Source organism: Tiliqua scincoides, chromosome 1 (genome assembly GCF_035046505.1).
Source record: "Tiliqua scincoides isolate rTilSci1 chromosome 1, rTilSci1.hap2, whole genome shotgun sequence".
Taxonomy (NCBI): Eukaryota; Metazoa; Chordata; class Lepidosauria; order Squamata; family Scincidae; genus Tiliqua; species Tiliqua scincoides.
Window position 1 is genome coordinate 29,986,169 of NC_089821.1, and position 15,525 is coordinate 30,001,693.

At 45.8% G+C, this 15,525-nt stretch overlaps 1 pseudogene; it reads left to right on the forward strand.

Moving 5' to 3' along the window:
• Positions 1–15,031: 15,031 nt before the first annotated feature.
• LOC136638035 (5S ribosomal RNA) lies at positions 15,032–15,151 on the forward strand (annotated as a pseudogene).
• The last annotated feature ends 374 nt before the right edge of the window (positions 15,152–15,525 follow it).

Sequence of the window (15,525 nt, forward strand, 5' to 3'; positions counted from 1 at the left end):
TGGGTACCATTGGAGCTTAGCCAAATGTTCAACTACAAACATTTTTGTATGAAAGGGATGAGGGCAGGGGAAGGGAGTTTGAAATTATACCCCCCATAATTGTTGTTGTTGGCATCCTTCAGTCTCGGAAGACCATGGTGTCACGCTCTGAATGGTGGTTCTGGAACAGAGTGTCCTCTCCAGAGTGCGAAGCCTGGGTAAAGTAGGTATGGAGGATAGGCTGTTACCCATGCAGCAAATCCCCCCTCTCCACGTCGCTGAAATGGTCCAATGGAAAGGCAGAGGCCAATACGGGTGGTTCCAGCGGCGTCGCAGGATTTGCCAGAATGTGACTGTGTTCAACCACGAACTGCCTCAGGGACTCCGGCTCCTGATTTTGCCTCGAGGTTGACTCCTGAAGCCTTTTCCATAACTGGATGTAGCCACAAGGCAGTGGAGGTTTGGGATCAGAGTTTTCCTTCTCTCTGATGAGCTGCCTTCCCAGGCTGACGAGTCCCATCTACCCGGTGGCTGTTTAGTCGCCTCTTACGACAAGTACAGCCAAACTGAGGGCCTATTCTAATCCCCAGCCCCCAGGGGAATTAAAGTCCCCATAATGTTTTATCTTTGATGCTAACTCAGTGGCATTTACAGTTCTAATCAGCCGCTGTGTAGCTGTATTCCTCCCCCGCCCCCGTCATCTTTTATTCCTGAAAACAGCCAAGTCAACATGGAGTTAATGAGTTTTGCTGGGGATGATGCCACTGGGGGCAAATGAAGCTAATCACAGAAAGGGATTTTCCCTCATTCTGAATTAGCTTAGCTTCATTGGGCTTCAGTGGCGCCATCTTGTAAATCTCATTGACTATGTGATGACTTTGCTTTTTTCCAGGAAGAGAAGACTGATCTGGAGAAATAAAATGGTCCCACTGTAGCAACCAATTGAGCTGCAAAAATGCTGTTTTTCTGGGACTGTTGACACCAGAGGGATGAAATTGTCACCACTACTGCACAAGAGAAATAAGTAGAGCGTGTTTTTCGATTAGGCAGCATCTGTCAGGCGAAAGCATGGCTGTCTATAGGATTGAGGGTGTCCAAGCATATTTGTGTTCTTTCAAGCCCCTTCTAAATCACTGATGAAAAAGGGAACACGCTTCACGTTTTTGTCCCCAAAATGTGATCCCCTCTGATTTGATCAGTCTTGGATGTGTGCAGTAAAAGATATGCTATCTTTCAATTAACCAATAGGGTGCCTTCTCCAGTGTTTCCTTGTGTATAGGAAAGAAATAATTGAGTCCTTCCAATCACACCAGCTGGCTTTCATCTCAATCACTTTTGCTTGAGATAAGTGTGTTTTTTTCCAGGAAAGAGAAGAGACACACTTACCTCAAGCAAAAGAGATTGGATGAAAGCCAGCATGTATGACTCAATGGATTCACTTGTTAGTTTCCTACAAGTGAAGAAACACAGGATGATGAAAGTCCAGCTTGGTTAGCAGGTTGATTGTGAAAGAGCAGATGTTGTATAAGAAGAATGCAAGCCACACTACAGTTCAGTCAGTGACCTTCTTGTCCTGCCCAGCCTAACCTCCTTGCCTGCACAAAGCAAGAAACACAGAGCCCTCACTGATTGAGCCCTCATTCCCTCAGCCTTTTCTCTCTTGTTTGTGTGCTGAGCTAGGCGTTCAGAACTCAGGCAATGTTACACCCACCCCACCCACCCAAGGGATAGTCTGAGATCAGCTGGCTACACTTGGGGGTTTAGGAATGTTTTGCTTTTCACCTCATTGGCATGTGATGGTGGGGTCCTTTGGTGAGGTGCTAGCCAGTTTGGTCACTTCTGGCAGGTACAAGGTGGGACTGGGAGCTGGAGTAGGGATCTGGTGTGCATCCTAAACTATGCAATGGCCAGAAGGGAAATCAGTACCAATCTCAAGAGTCTGTTTGCCTCAGGGATGCTGGCCTGTGACCCCAAGACCTCTGAAAATTGCCTATGAAATTAAGAGGTAGTTCAGCCATTGCTGCTGCATTGCCATGCAGAGATTGTTAGAACTGGGCTGCAAAATCCTTGACAATGCTATCCAATGTACATATATTTAAAGAAGTAAGTCCAATTTAATGTAATGATACTTACAGCCCAATCCTGAGCTGCCCGGCACCCAGAGGAGCAGCAGTGCCAAAACGACTGCCACTGCACCCTTTGTGCACTGGGCGGGCGCCGGCATTTTGTCAGGGGAAGGGGGCATTCGTCCCCCTCCCCCAAGTAAGGGTGCAGGCCCCACAGCGGGGCTACATGTCTGTGCCAGCTATTTTGCTGGCACAAATTTGAGAGGCCCCTTGACAGACCTTCTGACCCAATGCTGGGTTCAGGATATGGCAGAGCTGAGCTCTGCCAGTCCCTCCCCCCCTCTTGCCCTGCTCCCTCCCCTCACTCAGCCCTCTCCCCACCCCAGAACACCTCCCCCCTGCCCCAACAAACCTCTCCACTGCCTGGAGCTCTTCCCTTGCTCTGGGCAGGGTGCAATGGGCTTCCAGCTAGTGCTGGACATAAAGTGGACTGGCACTGAGCTGGGGCAAGTGCTGACCCGGTGCTGAGTGTCACGGGTGTGCCAGCACTAGGAGCTCAGGACTGTGCTCTTACTTCCAGGTCCGTGTGTATAGGAGTGCAACCAAACTGTCTTTACATATGTAGTAAATTGCATTAATTTCATTAGATCTCCATACTTTTTTCAGTCACTCTGTTCTCTTATGTAAGCTGCATTTTTTTTCTGCTGCATCCAGAATGTTATTGCTCATTAACAAGTCCACCACAAATGTGTAATATATTCCTTCAAACTGAGACAGTGCTTGCATTCCTGATCTCCAACTATGGAAATTAATTAAGAAACCTTCCTAATGGGTGAGGTGCAATTGGAAGGTCATTTGAAAGCACAGATGGAAAACTGAGATCTTTCCGAGAAGAGATAAGCCCTTGCCTCATTGGAAACCCTCTCATGTACATCTCGTTTAAAACATAAAAATAAATTACGGCATATTTTGAGTTTCACCTCAGCTTGCTTGTTGTTCTTTCCAGTTATACCAAGCAAATGATTGGCAGAATAGACAAGAACTTATCAACAACAAGAAACTGAAATCATGTTCTCTTTATATAACTTTCCAATTTTCTCATGAAGAAACCTTGAGGAAGGGAATGTTCATATGCTATATTTACAGCACCTTTGACCTTTCTCCAGAAGGAAAGTCCCCAAATGATCCTTCCCACCACCAGTGGTGTAGCTGGAGGGGGGCAAAATGGTAAGTACTGCAGGTGTCACAATGCACCGTGTAAGTGGTCCCTCCCACTCACCATTGGAGCCAGTCTGGGCAGCAAGGGCAATGCACAGGCTCTCACCAAACCATGGGGTCTCCTGCACATTGGTGTCACTGTCTGGAATGGTTCCATGGGAGGGGTCTCTTACATGGCACACTGCAGTGCCTGCAGTATATACCATTTTGTCCCCCTCCAGCTACCTGACTACCCACTACAGTGGGGAAGAAATGCAAGAGTATTTTGAATAGAGTGACCAGAGGCATAAAAGGACAAGAGATTTTTTTTAGTGTGTTTTTTAATGTCTCCTTAACTTTTCAGCTGTACTACTGGCATAAAAAGTGAGCCAAAACATGATTCTTGAATGAGCATATTTCTTATCTTGTTTGGAAACTAGGTTTGAACTGATGTGATTCTATTTTTTTTTCCCCCCAGCTCTGCAGAAACTCATTTCATGTGTTATTACTTGGGTTAATTAACAGTAACCACAGCAAAAGCTAAATAAAGACTTTTGCATATCGAGCAATGCCATGACTTTACTACAGCTAAACCCCACGGCAGCCACGCTCTAGCATTTATCTGAATCTACCTGCACCTTCTGGGTGGAATTTGCTGGCCTTCATGTTTATGAAGCTTGAACCCTGTACACCTGTTGACTGAAAGACTTGTCAAGTTGATACAACTCTGAAGACAACCCTTCCTCCACCCAGCTTTTCAAATTACAGTAGAGCCTATAAGGCCACAGGCAGGAAAAGATTAGCTCATCTTTCATTTGCAGCACAATCCTATTCATGTCTACTGAAGAAGTCTCCTTGTGTTCAATGGGTCTATCTCCCAGGAAAAGGAGAATAGCATTGCAGGTGTAGTTTCCTAATAAAGCTGTGAAATCCTCCAAAAAACTTTTAAAATCATCCCCATTTGAGAAAGTAAACTCTCCTAAATAACTCATCCCCTAAGTAGAAAAAAAAAATCTGTGTAAATAAATGTATAGATAGGAATTATTATCTGAAAACAGCATCCTATAAACCTAAAGCTTAATTTTTGTGGCTAGTGTCTTATCTAAGGAAAACAAGGTCCTCTTGCCTATGTTTATCACAGAAAAACTGGTGTGTGTGTGTAATAAATTTCTGTTCTGCATTTGTGAGCAGAACTGGGATCAATGAACTAATCTCTTTCTTGTTGACTAGGCATCCTCACCATGTTTCACAGTGAATCTCTCCCACTCCTTAGTTCTTTCATACAGAGTGTCTCATCCATATCATGTTAGTAGCATGATGTTACCATTGATTGCATTTATGATAATAGTTAGGGGCAACACTGGTGGTCCTGGCGGCCTCTGGACAGCCTTAAACAGCACTTTTGGTTTTCGGCCAAACAGAAGTGACGTTTAAAGGCCCTCCAGAAGCCGTAGAAGGCCTTCTGAGGGCTAGGGAGGCTGCATGCGGCCTCTCCAGCCTTCGAACACCTCCGGGGGGAGGCAACAGATGCAGGCAGCCCTCAGGCCAGCATGGCTAGGATGGCAGTGGTACATTCACTTGTACCTGCAGACCCCCCTAGGAATGTCACTAAGGGGCAGCATCAGGGGTTGGCCTTGGGGCTCTGACCAAGGACCCATAGCTATTTGAGGGCTATCAGTACTGTTGGCAGTAGTACTGCCCAATTCACCATTAGGAAATGGTAAGGATAACATGAGGAACCAAAAGCCTCCCAGCATCCTGGTACAGGCACTTTTGAATGCTATGGAGCCAGTGCAGGGGAAATCTATGCCAAATGGCCACCAGAATCTCCTCTAAATTGGCTGTCACATACCATCAAATCTTCTGGCTATTCAGGGCATGCCCCCCACACCCAGCATCATCATTACTGTCCCACCTGCAAGGAGAGCTTAATTCTGTCCTCAGCATCCAGCACTGCCATCTCTTTCAGTTCCTCTAATGGCCCGGGAGGGAATACTGGCTCCCAGCCTTCCTTCCACTGGCTACTAGAAAAGTGATGGCAGCAGAGACAGCACTCTGGATGCCAAGGTAGAGAGGTAAGCCCCCCACCCATCTTCCCTTTGTATGGTACTGCATGAGAAAAGGATGGAGTTGGTCCAGACTCCATGGAAGTGGCTGGTTTGAAGAAGCAATGGACAAGTGACTGATAGCGGACAGGTGACCCCTACTAACTTATTGCTTCCTCCAAATCACCACTTGCTGTAAAGCTTTAAACTCACATCATGGTCAGGCTGGTCCTGAACCAGAGACAGCTTGGATGAAGCACTGATACTAGCCATAACCAGTGTTCTGGTGTTCTGGTAATAAGGTCATAGGTAAAAAATGTAGAGTAAAACAAGGGTGAAGAAAACATAAGATGGTTGTTTGCTTTTTGGATGGAGAGAGTTTGGCTATGTCAACATTGTACAGTTTCCTCTTTGAGAATATGATACAACTCTTCGAGGTAAGCCCAAGAAGTCTCTTCTTGATAAGGTGCTAATTGTTCTATGAATAGGGTTCTATTAAATGAAGATGATACAATTTGCCAGGAACTTTGTGGGGGTGAATGGCAGCGGAGGGGTAACTATATGTTTTTGATAACTATATGTTTGGTATGACACCTGTACATTTTTCCTCACAAGGCAAACAGGAACTTGAGGTGGAGGCAAATAGATTGAGGGAACAATGCAGGGGGAAGGGTTAAGCACTCCATATCCTGAACCCCCAATGATTGCTCTTAATCTTTTTTTAAAAAAATGGCACCATCTGAACTGAACTTTATATCAATACTGCTATAGAAATGTAACTCCATCCAATAATATAGCAGAAACCAATCAATTTCCTCATGGAGTGAGACCAAACATATCATTGGTCCTTCTGTGCTTTGTTTTCCTTTGTGAAAGGAAGATACAAAACACTAAGTAAGACCTCCTAAAAGTTGAGGAATGCAAGAAGTATGGAGTTGCAGGTAATTAAAACCAAAGCTTTATAATTTTCCCACTTCTCCAGGTCAATCTCTGACCTCAGTCTTTGGACATGGGCTAACTACACAACTGGGGAATTTTAAAATCTACAGTTTTAAAATATTAGTTTATAAAGTACGATTTCATAAGTATGGCTAGAATAATAGTATTCTTCTGCAATGAAGTTTCCAATTTTGGAATTCTTAATCCACTTCAGCTTTACTCCAAATTAAAATCTCCCAGTTAAATCACTGACTGATGGACCACATTGTTGGCAACCTTCAGTCTCGAAAGACTATGGTATCGCGCTCTGAATGGTGGTTCTGGAACTAGGTTCTGGTCTAGTGTGACTGAAAAGGCCAATTTGGGAGTGACAATCCCTTCCACAACGGGAGCAAGTGCAGTCTGTCCCTGGTCTGTCTCCCTGGCTATGGGCCTTCCTTCTTTGCTTCTTTGCCTCAGACTGTTGGTCAAGTGTCTCTTCAAATTGGGAAAGGCCATGCTGCACAGCCTGCCTCCAAGCGGGCCGCTCAGAGGCCAGGGTTTCCCACCTGTTGAGCTCCACTTCTAAGGCCTTCAGGTCCCTCTTGCAGATGTCCTTGTATCACAGCTGTGGTCTATCTGTAGGGTGCTTTCTGATGGACTATGGAAAAACATAATAGGCAGCTAACGGCTCAATCCTATTTAAGGATTTTAACTTGCATTCCGCAGGCGTAACCTCCTTTACGGCCAGTGTCAAGTGACCAGTGGCCAGATCTGCATGTTAATGGATGCCAGACACCTGTCAGAGGAGGTGAGCAGGCACATGGGCTTGAAGGGAGATGGTGAGGTTGTTAAACAGGGCAGAGGGTAGGTGGAATAGGGGAGGGGTGGTCACAACAGGGGGAGCACGAATCTGACCCAGGACATGGGTGGGACTAGCATCAGGACACATTGAATCCCAAGCCCCTTCTTTGGCCTGATCCATCTTTTCATAAAGCAATGCAGACTTGCGCCAGTGCTTGACCTGGTGCAGGTCTGTGTTGCCCCATAGCAACTGCTGGGGCTTATCCTGGGGCAAGGGGACAAATATACCCTTACCCTGAGGAGACCTCCAGCAGCCAAAAATCCACCATGGGATGTAACAGAAGCCACACCAGCGTTGCTGCACCGTCACATAGGGATTTAGGTCGGATAGGGCTGTAAATATTTTAATACTGTAGCTTTAATGGCCTATATCAGCAATTTTCAACCTTGTGCAACTCACAGCACACTGACAAGGTGCTAAAATTGTCAAGGCATACCATCGGTTTTTTGACAATTGACAAGGCTTATCATGCTGCTGGTGGGGGGATCACATCCCCTAAAGACCCTATTAATAAATGACACATGCGCGGCACATCTAAGGACCGTTCATGGCACACCAATGTGCCACAGCACACTGGTTGAAAATCACTGGCCTCCATTTATGCATTTAATGTGCATTTCTTCCACCTTTTAAATACTTCATTTAACCCAGAAATCTGATTTCATTACATGATGAACACCAACAGGCTCCTAAACAGCTTGGAAAATGAGGATGCTCATTTAAGTGTCTAAATAGAGAAGTAGTTGCCTAAATTTGATTATCTGATTGCATTTGATTGATGATGTACATATGCTTTGACAGACAGCCTTGAATTTAGACAGAGGCTAATTAATTTTGAGCCTCTTTTCTAAATGGGACCAAATTTAAAATTTTCAGATTCATGTGCTTGAAGATCATGTTCAGTAAATAATTGAAAATCCATGCAGAATGAGATAACTGGCTAGCTTCTCGCTTCTTCTTGGTAATTCTGGAAGGAAGTACAGTATAACCATTAGACAGATAGAAGAAGCAAGCTGTTGTGTTAGTTCACAAATGTCATGAGCCCCAATCCTGTCCCCCACCTGCGTATACGGCAGAAGACCCTTCTGCTGTCACAAAATGGCTGCTGACAAACTATGCAGCCTTCTGTTGTGGTTATTTTAGGAATTCTGCCCAGGGTGACCAGACGTCCTCTTTTTCCAGGACATGCCCTCTGTTTTTGGCCTTGTGTCCTGGAAAATAACTTAATGCCCTCCTTTTTCTTCTGAGCAGGACCCTGCAGGCAGTATGTCACCTTTTTGTAATTAATAAATATGTAATAAATTATCTGTGATATGGTTTTAAATTTAATAATAAGTGATATAGGGTTTAAATTAACCACATGAAATCAATATACGAGTATTTTAAAGCTTTTATTTTGTCATGTCCTGCATTCTTCTTGAATGTCCTACATTTTGAGGTGCCTTGTCCTCTTTTGCAGTTTATGACGTCTGGTCACCCTGGTCCTGCCGCATGAGGTGGCAGTGCTCTTGACCATTAACAGAGTTGCCTGCAACCGCTGGAGCAGGGAGAGCAGTGGTAGGGGCAGGGAGAAGGCAAAACTGGGTGGGGAGAGGTGAAATGGGATGGGAAGGAGTTGTGACAAGGTGGGGAGGTTGTGGGAAGGAGTGGAGCCAAAGGTGCATGTTCACAGATTTAATTCCCATTTCCCTCCTCCCCCCACTACTGTATGCACAGTGCCTGTTTTTGGTCTAGTTGCATGGGGGGGGGTAGCACTGCGCTCTAAGAAGACCGCACATTTGCAATAGGCTAAGTGTCAGGCTAACTGCAAACAAAGCGACTGTACCACACGAAAAAGGAAGGAAGACCTCGCATTGATACCAGCAAGACCCGGGATCAGAGAAAAGTGGAGGAATTTGCACGAGCGCTTGAGGAATCTCTTCCAGGCCCGGCCGACGCAAACGCATCCAACAGATGGGAACATTTCAAGAATACCGTTTACAACAACGCCTTGTCCATATTCGGCAAGAAGACCAACAAGGCGGCAGACTGGTTTGAAGCCCACTCTGAGGAGTTGACACCAGTCATTGAGGAAAAGAGGAGAGCTCAAGCAGCACACAAGGCCTGTCCCAGTGAGCGCAACCTGCAGGTCCTCCGAGCTGCTCGCAGCAAAGTCCAGCAGACTGCCAGGAGATGTGCTAACGACTACTGGCTCCAGCTCTGTTCTGAGATACAGATAGCAGCTGACATGGGCAACATCAAGGGGATGTATGATGGTATCAAGCAGGCCCTAGGTCCAACACAGAAGAAAATTGCCCCTCTGAAGTCTGTCACAGGTGAGGTCATCCAGGATTGGACGCAGCAGATGGAACGCTGGGTGCAGCACTACTCTGAGCTATATTCCAGAGAAAATGTAGTCACCGAAGAAGTGCTGAACAACATTGAGTGCCTGCCTGTGCTGGAGGAGCTTGACAGTGAACCAACCCTAGAAGAACTTCACGTGGCCCTGGACTCCCTTGCCTTTGGCAAGGCACCTGGAAAAGACAGCATCCCTGCTGAAGTCCTAAAGTGCTGCAAAGAGATCATCGTCACTGAGCTGCATGAAATCCTCTGTCTCTGCTGGAGAGAAGGTGGAGTACCTCAAGACATGAGGGATGCAAACATCATCACGCTGTACAAGAACAAAGGTTACAGGGGTGACTGCAACAACTACCGCAGCATCTCTCTCCTTAGCGTTGTAGGAAAGTTGTTTGCCCGAGTTGCACTAAAGAGGCTCCAGGTACTTGCAGAGAGCATTTATCCAGAATCACAGTGCGGATTCCGAACCAACAGGTCCACCACTGATATGGTATTCTCCCTTAGACAACTGCAGGAGAAATGCAGGGAACAGCGACAGCCACTCTTTATAGCCTTCATAGATCTCACGAAGGCCTTCGACCTGGTCAGCAGGAATGGCCTCTTCAAGATTCTCCCCAAGATTGGATGTCCACCCAGGCTCCTCAGCATCATCAGATCCTTCCACAAGGACATGAAGGGCACTGTTGTCTTTGATGGCTCCACATCAGACCCTTTTGACATCCAAAGCGGAGTGAAGCAGGGCTGTGTTCTTGCACCAACCTTGTTTGGGATTTTCTTCGCTGTCCTGCTGAAGCATGCCTTTGGAACTGCAACAGAAGGCATCTATCTCCGGACCAGATCAGACGGAAAGCTCTTCAACCTCTCCAGACTGAGAGCAAAGTCCAAAGTCCAGCTGAAATGTCTGCGTGACTTCCTCTTTGCCGACGATGCAGCTGTCACTACCCACTCTGCCAAAGATCTCCAGCAGCTCATGGATCGTTTTAGCAAGGCCTGCCAAGATTTTGGACTGACGATCAGCCTGAAGAAAACACAGGTCATGGTTCAGGATGTGGACTCACCTCCCTGCATTACAATCTCTGCGCATGAACTGGAGGTTGTCCATGACTTTGTGTACCTTGGCTCAACGATCTCCGACACTCTTTTTCTCGATACCGAACTAAACAAACGCATCGGTGAAGCAGCTACCACGTTTTCCAGACTCACAAAGAGAGTCTGGTCCAACAAGAAGCTGACGGAACATACCAAGATCCAGGTCTACAGAGCTTGCGTCCTGAGTACACTTCTGTACTGCAGCGAGTCATGGACTCTTTGCTCACAACAGGAGAGGAAACTGAACGCTTTCCACATGCGCTACCTCCGACGCATTCTCGGCATCACCTGGCAGGACAAAGTTCCAAACAACACAGTCCTGGAACGTGCTGGAATCCCTAGCATGTATGCACTGCTGAAACAGAGACGCCTGCGTTGGCTCGGTCATGTCGTGAGAATGGATGATGGCTGGATCCCAAAGGATCTCCTCTATGGAGAACTCGTGCAAGGAAAGCGCCCTACAGGTAGACCACAGCTGCGATACAAGGACATCTGCAAGAGGGATCTGAAGGCCTTAGGAGTGGACCTCAACAAGTGGGAAACCCTGGCCTCTTAGCAGCCCGCTTGGAGGCAGACTGTGCAGCATGGCCTTTCCCAGTTTGAAGAGACACTTGGCCAACAGTCTGAGGCTAAGAGGCAAAGAAGGAAGGCCCATAGCCAGGGAGACAGACCAGGGTCAGACTGCACTTGCTCCCGTTGTGGAAGGGATTGTCACTCCCGAATTGGCCTTTTCAGCTACACTAGACGATGTTCCAAAACCACCTTTCAGAGCGCGATACCATAGTCTCTCGAGACTGAAGGTTGCCAACAACAAAGTGTCAGGATATACTAGCCCAAAGAGAAAATGAGACAAAGACAAAGCCAATAATTACAAATTAATTTTGAACTCAGGATACAAGATACTGGTGCTGTGTGTGCACTATCAGCATCCCAGGGATTTTTGGCTAGTTTGTAATATTCTCACTATATGAGATATTTTTTTTTCCTTCTGAAGCAAGGAATGCTGGAGAAGATGCAAGAATATTCTTGACTTTTGAATCTTCCATGGAGCCCCATGCATGAGAAGCAAATGCTCGCAGTGATTTCACTGGCTTCTGGCAGCTGGTTTGCAATTACACATGAAAGGCAAGGTCGTAGCATTTCAAAAGCCATGATGAGTCTTCCTCCATGGTTTGTGTGTGTGTGCACTTCGCTCAGTTCTCTAAACAACATTTGTTTTCACAAACCAATATCTTAAACCGAAGCACTTCTCACTCCCTCGTTACATTCGGATGCTTTATTCATACAAAATGCAATATGTTTGCATAATGCTGTACAGCAGCAAAGCAATGCCAAAAAATTGAAGCCTTGAAGATACCAGTTACAACAATGCAAAGCCAGGCAGGACAAACTCATAGGGTCTTGGGGGGGGGGGGGGGAATGACCTTCGAGCACTTATTTGAAGCAAGGAAGAAAGAGAAGAAAACTTCACACAGATACAAGGGCCAGTTTGGATGATCCTGACCGAGCCAGGGTTCTGCCTCCACAATTAGAACATACGCAAGTATCTGCTTCCTCACCTAGCACACTATTCTGCCCCCCCCCCCTGTGCCATGCAATAATGGAGCTTTCCTGGGGGGAAGGGGACAAACGTAGTGGGGCCTCAGAAGGCAGTGGTAGCTGCTTTGGCACTGCTGCACCCAACAGTGGTGGTGCCACCTTTAGGATTAGGCTGCCCATCCATTGAATGTGAAGAACAATCAACTTTCTCCTTCTCCCTTCCTCGCCATCCACGTAATAAACATTTCACCATTTCTATCTTAGACATTTCTAAAGATAGTACAATGCACCCTATTCTATGTATAATTTTTTTTTTACATTTCATATTGTACACTAGAAGTGCAGTCCAAGCATACATAAGAAGAAGCAAATCCCAATGAACTTCTTATACAGGTGTGTGCCCCTTAACAACCTTCCAGCGATAGGTCGCATAGGCAACAGTCACTGCTGGTCAGGAAATGCACCCCCCCCCCTGTTCTAGACGAAACCGGAAGTTGCGTCTCTCATGTGATTCCGGCATTCTGAGTCTTGCAGAGGCATCACACAGACATGCACTTGGGTAGTTAGATGGGGGGTGGAGCACTAAGTTTTGCAGGGAGCCTCCCCGCTGTGCCATCTGGGTGGGGGGGGGCAAAACAGAGGCAAATAGCTCCCAAGGGGAGGAGGAGGGGCTGCTTGCACGCTGCGGGAAGGCTCCCTGCAAAACTTAGTGCTCTGCCCCCCCTCTAGCTATGCCAATGCGGACTTGCACTGCCTCTGGGAGGCTCAGAAAAGCCTCTGGAGGTGAGAGGAGAGGAGTGGAGCTTCCCCTTGCCTTTAGAGGCTTTGCATAGCATCAAACCCTGCCTGATGACAGGGATGCTGCTCCGCACCACGTCGTTAAGCGGCACAGACTGTTTTAGGATTGGGTTCTTTATTTGGAGCGTATATTAAGAACTGCATAAAATTGGAATGGTATAATGGTGTGATCCAAAATTCCACGGTCCCGTTTATGTTCACAGGTTGGTCTATTTGAACTTCTCCAGACAATTACAGTGTTAGAAGAAACTCCCTGCCTTGGAGATTGGTTCACATGCTGCCTTGACTTGCACGTTAAAGCTCTTGAGCACAATGAAGTACTGTGTGTGTGCTGGAGCTGCTGAAATGAGGCAAGTGCACCAAAATATATTCACAATAAATAAGAGTTACACTCCAGTAATTTAGTTTATACATTTATATTTGAGGAATTCTTTTTAAACTGAACCAAAATGAAAATATTTATAACACTTTGGAGCAGAACATCAAAGAGGATAGAATAATGGAAATAAAAACCATTTTGTGAAGCTTTTCAGGATTTCCATGTTAAGAAAAATGATGATGATGATGATGACTGCTCATTTGCAATTGTAGAGCTACTTTTAGCTAAGGATTCCAAAGTGTTTTAAAACAGCAAATTAATTAAGCCTTAGAATACTCCTTTGGGAAAGCTATGGAATATGAAGAAATTACTTTATTCACCAAAGAAAACCAGCCATCTCTAGGGTAGAATAGAGCAGCTGTTTAACAAGGCACAACAGTAATTGTTTAGGACAAGAAGAACACTTTAACCATGGAAACAGCAAGAGGAATTCAAGGAGGGGGAACATAATTGCTTCAGCTTATTTCCTAGCTTGAACATAGGGACTAATGCCACTTTTGCATCCCCAACCAAAGGGATTTTTAATAGTCACTGGGGTCAGGAGGCTTGGGGATAATGACAAGCAACACAATGCTTCTTAAGGTTCACATATATCGTTTCTAATTGCCCTCTGTTAATTGGAATAATGGAAATTTCAACTACTTTCTTTCCATTGGGTGAATCCAAACCATTGTGTGCAGCTGTGTGAAAACTGTAAATGAAACAGCGGTAAAACTAAAAAGTACATGACTCTCTCTCTCTCTCTCTCTCTCTCTCTCTCTCTCTGGATTTGATTATTTTTCCTTGGGCCTACATAGCCCAGACCAATTGTTTGGTGTAAGTTTTCCACGCTCTGAACAACCCAATGACAGCCATGCAAGAAAACACACATTAAAGCATGAAATAATTTTAATCACAAGAGATTAAAATGACCTCATACATTCTTCATTGTGGCCGTTATCCTAAGCAAGATGGTTTTGCAGAGCGTCAGAAAAAGGGCGTTCTTGGTAGTTGCACCAAACTTATGGCACTTCCTCCCTCTCAATCTACAAACTGCTCCCTCCTTAGATGCTTTCCAGCAGGGCCTGAAGTTATTTCTTTTCAGACAAGCCTTCTGATTTCTTGGCCTTTTAACAAGAACATCTGGATTTTACAGGTTCTTATGAGGTGTCTGCAGTTGCTCCGTTTGTGAGTTTAAGGGCTCAGTCTTATCCAGCATAGCAGCAGTGGCGCTACACACCCACCACTATATCCTGTGCTACATACAAGCAGGCTGGAGGTTGCCTTGGAGGAAGGGACATTTGTCCCCTTACCTGAGTAAAGGCCCAATGGGGCTTTTTGAGTCAGCTAAATAGCTGGAGCAGACTCGAGAAGCCCTGTGACAGGCTTCCAAACCCAACACAGGGTATATGATTTGGTGGAGGAGGCCTGTGCCAATTCCATCCCTCTTGGGCCAGTGCCTCTCAGCTACCCTCCCTCTACCCAGGAACACCTCCCCCATTTCCAACCTCCACCCTTCCCACTCCCCTGCGCCACTCGGCACTCACCTTCTGTCCATCAGCAGCCATGGCTCCTGTGACAGTGTCGATGGGTGGCACTTCCCTGCCAGTACCACTTACTCAATGGGTAGTTCAAATGTGCCTTACAGCACATGCAACATTCACCACTGGCACTGAGGTTGCAGAGAAGGCAGTAGGGCAGTATTGGATCAGGCTATTATTGTAATGGTTCTCAGGTTGTTTTAAAGGTTTTATGAGTTTTAAGGATGTTTTGTAATGGTTTTAAATGTGATTGCATGACTTTTTTTGCATTTTTTGTCTTGCATGATCTTTTGTAAGCCGTTTTGGCTCCCTGTTACCCTGCACGTGCCCGATCTCATCTGATCTCGGAAGCTAAGCAGGGTCAGGCCTGGTTAGTACTTGGATGGGAGACCACCTGGGAATATCGGGTGCTGTAGGCTTATACCATAGTCTTTCGAGACTGAAGGTTGCCAACCATTGGGCCCCCCATATGGGGAGAAAGGAGGGATAAAAATACAATAAATAAATAGATAAATAAATATACTCAGGCTCAGACTTTGACATGTTGCTATAGAAAGTACATTGTGGCAGCCTATGAGGATCCCTTCCTCCCCAAAAAACAAAACAGCCTATGTTTGCCATGTGTAAACTATTTAATCCAGTATGATTCTGAACACACTTTTATCTTCCCTGTTATGATGGAATGAATGCTATAATCATTTTATTTATATCCCCCCCTTAATTCTACATCTGTCTCAACTGCAGATATTTAATCCATTGTGCAATGGTGTTAAAGTGGGATTGCAATGGTACT